Raw genomic sequence first — 10,000 nt, 5'->3', positions numbered from 1 at the left:
CTGAGTTCGTTCCGCAGGGTAACGTCTGGCTGTCTCGTCAGAGACTGCACCAGATCAAACAGTGAAACAGTCATACACACACACACACACACACACACAGTTAGTTAGTTTATTGAGAAAATAGATTTGCATACAATATGATATGAAAACAAAAGATTACATTCCTTCATTTTGTCGAGAAGAAAATATGATCTGGTAAGCTGTAGGGCTAACTTGTGTAAATGTCTCAAAAACATCAAATAGAAAGCTACACAATTCTCTGACACATCCTCCTCCTTCTCCATCTCTTTCTCCTCTTCCTCCTCCTCCTCTTACTTTTCCTTCTCTCTTCCTTCCCCTTCTCCTTCTCCTCCTCCTTCTTCTCCTCCTCTTCCTCCTCCCCCAGTGTCACTCCCAGCGTGAACCACACACCACCACCGCCTCAGCTCCACGCGGCACAAAGCGACACAACTGTTAAGACTCCCAGATGAGGAGCACCAAGAGCCCTGCAAGCGCTGGACACCACTTCACTCACAAACCCTTCACCCTTGGTTCATTGTCGCCGCCCCTCTCTTACTCCAGTGTTGGCGGAGACACTGTGTTGCGGCAGCACTCAGCGCGTCAGCACATCACTGCGCTGCACGGCACCCAATGCTTCCTTCTACCACACAACACACAACACACCACACACCACACACTGACTTCTGGGCTGCTGACAAGGCTGCTGCTGCTGGTGGGGCATATATATATATATATATATATATATATATATATATATATATATATATATATATATATATATATATATATATATAGAGAGAGAGAGAGAGAGAGAGAGAGAGAGAGAGAGAGAGAGAGAGAGAGAGAGAAAGAGTGCCTCCCCCCTCCCTCCCTCCCTTCCTTGCTCACTCTTTCTGACCACGGCCTTCTCATACAAGCCTGATGGATGTGACGTCACGCGGCCGTGACGTCAGTGCGAGTAGGCCATCCGCGTCTACTGGGTGTGTCGGGAGTGTTTGGGAACTCCGCCGTGGTCTTGTTTGAAGTGGTTTTGGTGCACTCACTAGGCCTTCTGCCATGCCTTACAAGTGTTGCGTTCCTTTATGTAAAGGGAATGACAAAAGTGGGCCAAAGGTGTGCTTATTTTCATTCCCAAAAGAAGAGAAGCTTGCGCGGGCTTGGCTTCATGTTATCAAGCAAGCAGACCACCCCAACCAAAAGCACCAAGGTAAGTCAACTAAACCAATGTTTATTGTATACAACTAGTAGACTTTTATCCACATTATAATACAGGGTGTAACACGAGTTTCTGCGAATACTTGTAGAGGTGAAAGTACAAGTTTGTTTAGTCGTGGGGTGAAATTCAAGTGCATGTGGCGGGGTGACTGTTACACCGGCTGGGCCGGTCGGGTGTTTTATGTTATAGAAACACTATATCAACTTACTCCACCTTACTGTAAGTGTGTGGCATTTTGAATATATTTTCTTAATCACAGCACAATCAAAATGTATTTACCGTCACCGTCTTAACGTGAAATTTCAAACAGCTAATTTTCTGCTAGATAGCCTCACTACCGCCTTCCTGCCAGGGGAGGTGGGTAGCCTTTTATTTTATTTGTCACTAATTATAGACATGTTAACATTGTGTAATGTTTACCGGTAAATTCTAATCTGTAATACCACTTGTCTGATCATGGGATACTGTAACACCCACAAATTTGCAGAAATGATTGAATAACCCACTACTTTTCACCATCGAACAAACTGCATAACTGGCTATCATTTCTACAAGTTTTGGGGTACAGCAATATTCTGCAATGAGACGAGTAGTATTGACTGAGAGGTAATTTACAGATAAATCTGACACCGTGTTAGAATGTCTGTAATTACTGACAAATAAAGTAATAGGCTATACGGGGACACCTTGCCTGCCTGAGGGAGGCTAGCAGCAGATCAGCTGTTCGGAATTTCACACCAAGATTGACGGTAAATAAATCTCGATGGTACTGCATGATTTTGACAGACAAAAAATCTCTGTTCAAAGTACCACACACTTACAGTAAGGTGGACATGGTGTTTCTACCAAATAAAACAATCGCCCGTACCAGCCACACTTAGATTTCACCCACGACTAAACAAAGCCTCAAAAGTCATATGAGTATAGAACATTTTTTACTTAGAATAACTTGTTCTTTCGCCTCCTAGAAGTATTCGCAGAAACTCGTGTTGCACCCTGTATAATGATGTGATGATATCAGTTTATCATATATTTAGTGTAGGTGAACATAAGGAACCTTGGCTACTGGAGTACTACCTTAGGCTAGGTTAGGATAGGTAAGGGTAGGTTAGGGTAGGTTAGGTTAGGTAATGAAACAAATGTATTGATCAACATAAATGTTTTGAAATCAAGAACAGCTTTTATGCAAATTAATTGTTGGTAAGATAAACAGAGAAAGGTGGGCAATAACCTAACCCTAGCCTGCCCTAACCTATCTTAACCTAACCCATCTAAAGGGGTCTAAAGAGGGTGTTTTAGCTTGTTGGTTTAAAGGGTGTTTTAGCTTGCTGGTCTAAAGGGGTTTTAGCTTGTTGGTCTAAAGGAGTGTTTTCAGCTTGTTGGTCTGAAGGGTTGTTTTAGCTTGCTGGTCTAAAGGGTATGTTTATCTTGCTGGTCTAAAGGGTATGTTTATCTTGCTGGTCTAAAGGGTATGTTTATCTTGCTGGTCTAAAGGGTATGTTTATCTTGCTGGTCTAAAGGGTATGTTTATCTTGCTGGTCTAAAGGGTATGTTTATCTTGCTGGTCTAAAGGGTATGTTTATCTTGCTGGTCTAAAGGGTATGTTTATCTTGCTGGTCTAAAGGGTATGTTTATCTTGCTGGTCTAAAGGGTATGTTTATCTTGCTGGTCTAAAGGGTATGTTTATCTTGCTGGTCTAAAGGGTATGTTTATCTTGCTGGTCTAAAGGGATGTTTATCTTGCTGGTCTAAAGGGATGTTTATCTTGCTGGTCTAAAGGGTATGTTTATCTTGCTGGTCTAAAGGGTATGTTTATCTTGCTGGTCTAAAGGGTATGTTTATCTTGCTGGTCTAAAGGGTATGTTTATCTTGCTGGTCTAAAGGGTATGTTTATCTTGCTGGTCTAAAGGGTATGTTTATCTTGCTGGTCTAAAGGGTATGTTTATCTTGCTGGTCTAAAGGGTATGTTTATCTTGCTGGTCTAAAGGGTATGTTTATCTTGCTGGTCTATATATGTTTGCTGGTCTATATATATATATATATATATATATATATATATATATATATATATATATATATATATATATATATATATATATATATATATATATATATATATATATATATATATATATATATATATATATATATATATATATATATATATATATATATATATATATATATATATATATATATATATATATATAACGTTATCAGCACAGGTGTTGGTGTATAGGGTTTATGCTATTATTTAGCTGACTGTACTAGAAAATTTGAAATTAATAAAAAAATCTAAGTAAAATATATGGTTCAGGTAAAATAATGCAAAATATCATCATCATACGTTTATATTGTAAGACAAAAGAAAAAGATCATCGATAAAAACATAGAAATGATAAAACATTTATGGGAAAAGAGATGAGCAGAGCGGCGCGGCGATGGCCTACTTGTGCTGACGTCACATCTGATCCCTCAGGCCTGTATACCAAGGCCGTGGCCTGACCGACTCTGCTTCAGCTTCAACTGTCTCGTTGTCTCGCTCCTCACAACACCTGCCGCTGTGCCGCTGTGTTGCTGTGCCGCTGTCGCCCTCTCCCAGGAGTGCCTGCGCAGGTCACAACTGTTATATGCCGTCTCACCCATCGTATGATGCCTTCCTGCCTTCCCTCCTTCTTTCCTGCCTTCCTTCCTTCCTGCCTGCCTCTCTCCATTTAGGTAGATAAAAGAAGAATACGAATAAGAATAAGATAAAATGGATTAAATTTACGAAAACAAACAATAGAATAACAGAAAGAAAAATAGAAATAGACAAATAGTGAGAATAATGTATGAAGGAAGACTGCTACTGAAAAGCGCGCTGTTAAAACGAAGCAGGAATGGCTTGTCGCTACTCATCGTCATCATCAGCACCTGCAGCAGTGTGTTAGTTCCCCACGTGTCAAGTGTATACGTCCGTGTGCGTGTTACAGAAATAAAAAAAAACAGTTACAGCAGGAGTCCACATGTGCACACAGACTGCCACTTACGTACACATGGCTGGTAAGTACACACAGATTACGTACGTGTGTATTGAGACGTACGTACATACCGTGCAGAGACAGAAATGTTGCTGATGTAGTGATGGCTGGGAAAACACACACACACTCTCTCTCTCTCTCTCTCTCTCTCTGTGATGGTGAGGTATTGCATGATTCAGTGGTGATATGTACAAGCGTGGTGTAGTGAGGTGGGCCGTGGTGTTGAAGGACTGGTGGTCTGTTACCGGTAAACATTGTAGCGTTAGCACGGCTGTGATTAACGACACATCAAATAACAGGCTGCGTCACACATTGCCTGGCGGGGCGAGGCGGGGCGGGGCGGGCGCGGCGGATAGGGTTATTGGTAGTGATATTAGTCATTTTGTAGATGACACGAAGATAAGGGAGGCGGTGGCGTAGTGGATAAGGTGGTGGTGGTGGGATCGGGCAGACGTCCACGCGTAGCTTCGAATCCCACCACATATCGCTTTGAAACTGCCATTTGTTGCGTGGTTTAAAGTTAGCTACATGTCACCATGATACCCAGCTTCTAGGTGGTTACACCAAAGATGCGCTTAGATGGTGATATGGGCCCTAATATGCCCACCACTATCAATAAAATTGCCTGCGCCATTAATGGGTGGAAGCTTAACATACACTCTTCGTGTGCCTACAGGCGCTATAGCCCATACCATAAAAAATATAAATAAATAAAAGTGGGTTTTTTTTTTTTTTTTTTTTTTTTTTTGCTCTTGGTTGGCCCGGGGCCCTCTTCCCTACATAAAAAAAAAAAGTAGATTAATTAAGTCAGCTTCGGATGCCATCGCCTCGCAGGAAGGATTAAACAGGATGAACGAATGGACAGACAAATGGCAGATGCGATTTAATATTAACAAATGCAAAGTACTCAGCGTAGGCAGAGGAAATCCACACAGTAGATACACAACGAGACTCGGGTAGGCTCAGAATACGAAAATGTAGGAGTTATACGTGAAGTTAGCGCCGATCTTGATCTAAGAAAGCTATGAACCGAGGCTAGAAATAAGGCAAATAGAGCACTGGTTTTAATTCTTAGAAGTATTAAAAGCAGCAGTCCCAAAGCAATGTTAACGCCTTCAGTACCATGACGCGTTTCCATCTTCACTCTGCTGACTATCTACTGATTTCATACAGCTTCAGAAACTCATGTGGGGGATTAGAATACTGAAGACTGTGGCCATTAATCTTCTGCCCTCCATAGACCTTTGCCAATGTCAATGAAATGGCCTTATGGTACACAAAACTCATGGTGAAAATGTGTCCCAGTACTGAAGGGGTTAAAGTTATATTCGGCGCTGGCCAGACTGTATCTAGACTATGCGGTACATTTCTGGGACAGTATTCATAAACGCTTTACCTCTCACCACTACTATTTTTCAAGGCCACAGAGATGATTAGCGGGGTTTTCAAGAGTCTTTCTGCTGTTAATAGTGCAGAAATCTTGTCACTCTGCCTCTTGAACCATAAAAAACACCTTAAAAACTTGTGTAAATTTAAATAAAAGCCTTTTGAAATAGTTGAGGTGAAGCGCTAAGTGTTTGAGAATACAAGCCCTGGGTCCCCACAGGTCAGGTCAAGTCAGGCGCCTCTGATGATCCTCACTGTTGTTCCTCACTGGTCAGTTTTCAGTTGCCTAGAATTTTCCTTTGATGTTCCCTGTTTGTCCACACTTCATATATCATTGGCTTGTTTCCTTGGATCAATTCTTTAAGTAGCAGTTCTCCTGTTAATACCCTCTTCTTCTTCCGTATTAACTGTTTTTTTCTTTTGTACGTAGGGAAGAGGGCCAGCCAAGGAAAAAAAAAGATTAAAAAAAAGGCCCACTTGAGTGCTGGCTCTCTAAAAAGTGTAAAAGCGTCAGCCAAAGTAGGGGAGCAAATGCCTCGATACCTCCCCCTTTAAAGAAGACAAGTCGTAGGAATTCGGAAATACAGATGCAGGGAGGGAGTTTGTACAGATCATGTAGTAAACTTCTTGTCACTCCTGGGACAGATATCTTCCAGTAGCAATACGGAGCATATCCACACCAGTGAAGGCTTCAGGTGTCCTCTCATTGGTTAAACCCCCTCTAAGATTTTATAATGGCTTTTTTGATGTTTGATTTCGTTTTATTGTATTGTTAGCATTTCTAGTTACTTTTAATTTCATTGTTTTTAATTGTTTTTAGTCATAATTAACACTGTAGCGGCGCCAAATGACCTTCGTTGCTGGGGCGCCTAAGCTTAAATCCAACTAACCAACCAACCCCTCTGAAACTAAGCCTTGAAGCTCCACCCACTTGACCCTCTCCTCGCTGTACATGCCCTGCCCCTCCCTGTTACCTCAGAACGTCACCACCTCACCTCTTGTGTGTGTGTGTGTGTGTGTGTGTTTGATCTGTGTGTCTCTGACGTGACAGCCAGACGTTACTGGAACGAGCTCAGAGCTCATTATTTCGATCTTCGGATGCCTGAGACCAGGCACACACCACACACCGGGACAACAGGTCACAACTCCTCGATTTACATCCGTACTCACTGCTGGGTGAACAGGGCTACACGTGAACCCCGGCCGGGGAATGGAGATATTTGGGTGTCTCACGTGTAGCCCCTGTTCACCTAGCAGTGAGTAGGTACGGATGTAAATCGAGGAGTTGTGACCTTGTTGTCCCGGTGTGTGTGTGTGTGTGTGTGTGTGTGTGTGTGTGTGTGTGTGTGTGTGTGTGTGTGTGTGTTCTTTCTGTCACTGGCATAAGCTGGGCACTGCAGGGAGTGAGTTAGGTTTATTTAATTCACTATTGCACATAATCCAATTTGTCTCTCCATTCGCGTGCCCATTTCTGTCTTTTGGCTTAAGGTTAATTCTTGCATTACATAATATTCCCGAGGGTGGAAGGCTGTAGGACTTACAGGTCTATTAGAATCAGTGCAGAGGAGGTCTAAAAGGATACAGGGGATGGTATTCACTACGAAGCGAGATTAACCCCTTCCATACTGGGACACATTTTTACCTTGAGATTTTATGTACGATTAGACCATTTTATTGACATTAGGAAGGGTCTATGGAGGTCAGGAGGTTAATGGCCACAGTCTTCACTATTTCATTTCCCCACATGAGTTTGTAGCGCTGTACAAATTCACCAAATAGACAGCAGGATGAATATGGAAACGCGTCATGGTACTCAATTGGTTAAAGATACTAACTTTGTATACCTTAGAGAGAGACGTATACATGGTTAACCCCCTCAGTGGTAGTGGAGCCACTTGCATGACTGAAGAGGAGGAGGAGGAGGAGAGAAAGAGAACGAGTATATATATAATTGTCTTCTCTCCCTCTAGTTATGATTTCTCTAATAAAATAAGAGTTGGTATGAAGATAAGCAACACACACACACACACACACACACACACACACACACACACACACACACACACACACCCGGTAGCTCAGTGGTTAGAGCGCTGACTTCACAAGCCAGAGGACCGGGGTTCGATTCCCCGGCCGGGTGGAGATATTTGGGTGTGTCTCCTTTGACGTGTAGCCCCTGTTCAGTGTTCACTGTTCACTTAGCAGTGAGTAGGTACGGGATGTAAATCGAAGAGTTGTGACCTTGTTGTCCGGGTGTGTGGTGTGTGCCTGGTCTCAGACCTATCCGAAGATCGGAAATAATGAGCTCTGAGCTCGTTCCGTTGGCTGTCTCGTCAGAGACTGCAGCAGATCAAACAGTGAAACACACACACACACACACACACACACACACACACACACACACACACACACACACACTTTCCCGGTGTGTGTTGTGTGTGATGTAGTCTCAGTCCTGCCCGAAGATCGGTCTATGAGCTTTAAGCTCGCTCCGTAATGGGGAAGACTGGCTGGGTGACCAGCAGACGACCGAGGTGAATTACACACACACACCGCGTAGTGTAGTGGTTAGCACGCTCGACTCACAATCGAGAGGGTCCGGGTATGAGTCCTGGGTGCGGCTCTTAATGTGTGGGGTGTGTTCACCTAGCAGTAAATAGGTACGGGGTGTAACTGGAGGGGTTGTGGCCTCGCTGTCCCGGTGTGTGGAGTGTGTTGTGGTCTCACTCCTGCCCGAAGATCGGTCTATGAGCTCTGAGCTCGCTCCGTAATGGGGAAGACTGGCTGGCTGACCAGCAGGCGACCGAGGTGAAATTACACACACACACACACACACACACACACACACACACACACACACGGCCCGGTAGCTCAGTGGTTAGAGCACTGGCTTAACAAGCCAGAGGACCGGGGTTCGATTCCCCGGCCGGGTGGAGATATTTGGGTGTGTCTCCTTTCACGTGTAGCCCCTGTTCACCTAGCAGTGAGTAGGTACGGGATGTAAATCGAGGAGTTGTGACCTTGTTGTCCCGGTGTGTGGTGTGTGCCTGGTCTCAGGCCTATCCGAAGATCGGAAATAATGAGCTCTGAGCTCGTTCCGTAGGGTAACGTCTGGCTGTCTCGTCAGAGACTGCAGCAGATCAAACAGTGAATTACACACACACACACACACACACACACACACACACACACACACACACACACACACACACACACACACCGTGTAGTGTAGCACTGATTAGCCTGCTCGGCTTACAAACGAGACTGCCTGGTTTCGAGTCCTGGGTGGGTGAGCCTCAATGTGTGGGGAGTGTTCACCATGCAGCAAGTAGATATATGATGCATGGAGGGGTTGTGGCCTCGCTGCCCCGGTGTGTGGAGTGTAGTGTGGTCTCAGTCTTATCCAGAGATCAGTCAGTATGAGCTCTTAGCTCGCTCCGTAGAGGAAAGGCTGGCTGGGTGACCAGCAGACGACCGTCCTGAGTAACACACACACACACACACACACACACACACACACACACACACACACACACACACACACACACACACACACACACACTAAGGTAAATTATAATATTTTGTCCTTCTTTAATTCATTTCTCTTCTTTGCTTTATTTTGTTGCAATGTTTTGTTGTATTGCTAAATGAATGTTGCCACCACCACCACCACCACCACCACCACCACCACCACCACCACCACCACCACCGTCACCACCACTACCCCAACAACAACAACAACAACAACAACAGGTATAAATTGTAGTCCGCAGATACAAATAGTGAACTAACAAATTTGAAAGCTAACCATAAAATCCCGTATTTCTTAACCATTTGAAGATAAAAAACGTAAAACAATAAAGGATAACTCAACAAAAAATCAACATCTCGCCCCAGAAAACTTTGAAACTCACAAGGGATAACCTAACTAAAGCCACAGATTTCTCGCGCCACAGAAAACTTAGCCTTTAAAGAGAGACTCAAACAAAAGACACCGCTATGAGTTCTAGGCACTGTACATTCAACATTTGAGCTTGTACACGTCCCTGAGGAAGTACTGTACCACCTCCACGCCGCAAATAGACCTACCTACAAAATAACAAACTGGGAACACGGAAAACAATAGCAATATATCAAAATACTCCTGAATCTGGCTATTTATTAGAAAAAGAGAGGTTGTGAGAGAACTGGGATCCGGGGAGACTACTAGGGGAAGGTCTGGGAGTGGAGGGAGAGCCAGCCATACCAGCAGTTCAACCTGTAGTTACTGATGTGGAAATAGCAGGCTTGGGAGACGCGAGGCACCCACCCTGTTGCCCGCCACGCTCACCACTCTCACACCAACCTTCTCCCACGCCACCGTCTGTACCACCTGGGAG

At 44.0% G+C, this 10,000-nt stretch overlaps 1 long non-coding RNA gene and 1 other non-coding gene across 2 annotated transcripts in view; both read left to right on the top strand.

The window, feature by feature from the left end:
• Window positions 1-4,138: 4,138 nt before the first annotated feature.
• The window catches only part of LOC123500356, a 62,482-nt gene continuing 56,620 nt past the window's right edge, over window positions 4,139-10,000 (top strand). The window contains exon 1 of the long non-coding RNA XR_006673282.1: window positions 4,139-4,257. This is a non-coding gene — a long non-coding RNA (uncharacterized LOC123500356). The remainder of the gene's footprint in view (window positions 4,258-10,000) is intronic.
• On the top strand, window positions 8,482-8,555 carry Trnav-aac. The gene has a single exon. It is a non-coding gene; the product is annotated as a tRNA-Val (tRNA).

The sequence above is a fragment of the Portunus trituberculatus genome, unplaced genomic scaffold, assembly GCF_017591435.1.
Source record: "Portunus trituberculatus isolate SZX2019 unplaced genomic scaffold, ASM1759143v1 PGA_scaffold_205__4_contigs__length_1045770, whole genome shotgun sequence".
Taxonomy (NCBI): domain Eukaryota; kingdom Metazoa; phylum Arthropoda; class Malacostraca; order Decapoda; family Portunidae; genus Portunus; species Portunus trituberculatus.
This window is presented reverse-complemented; position numbering and strand designations above follow the sequence as displayed.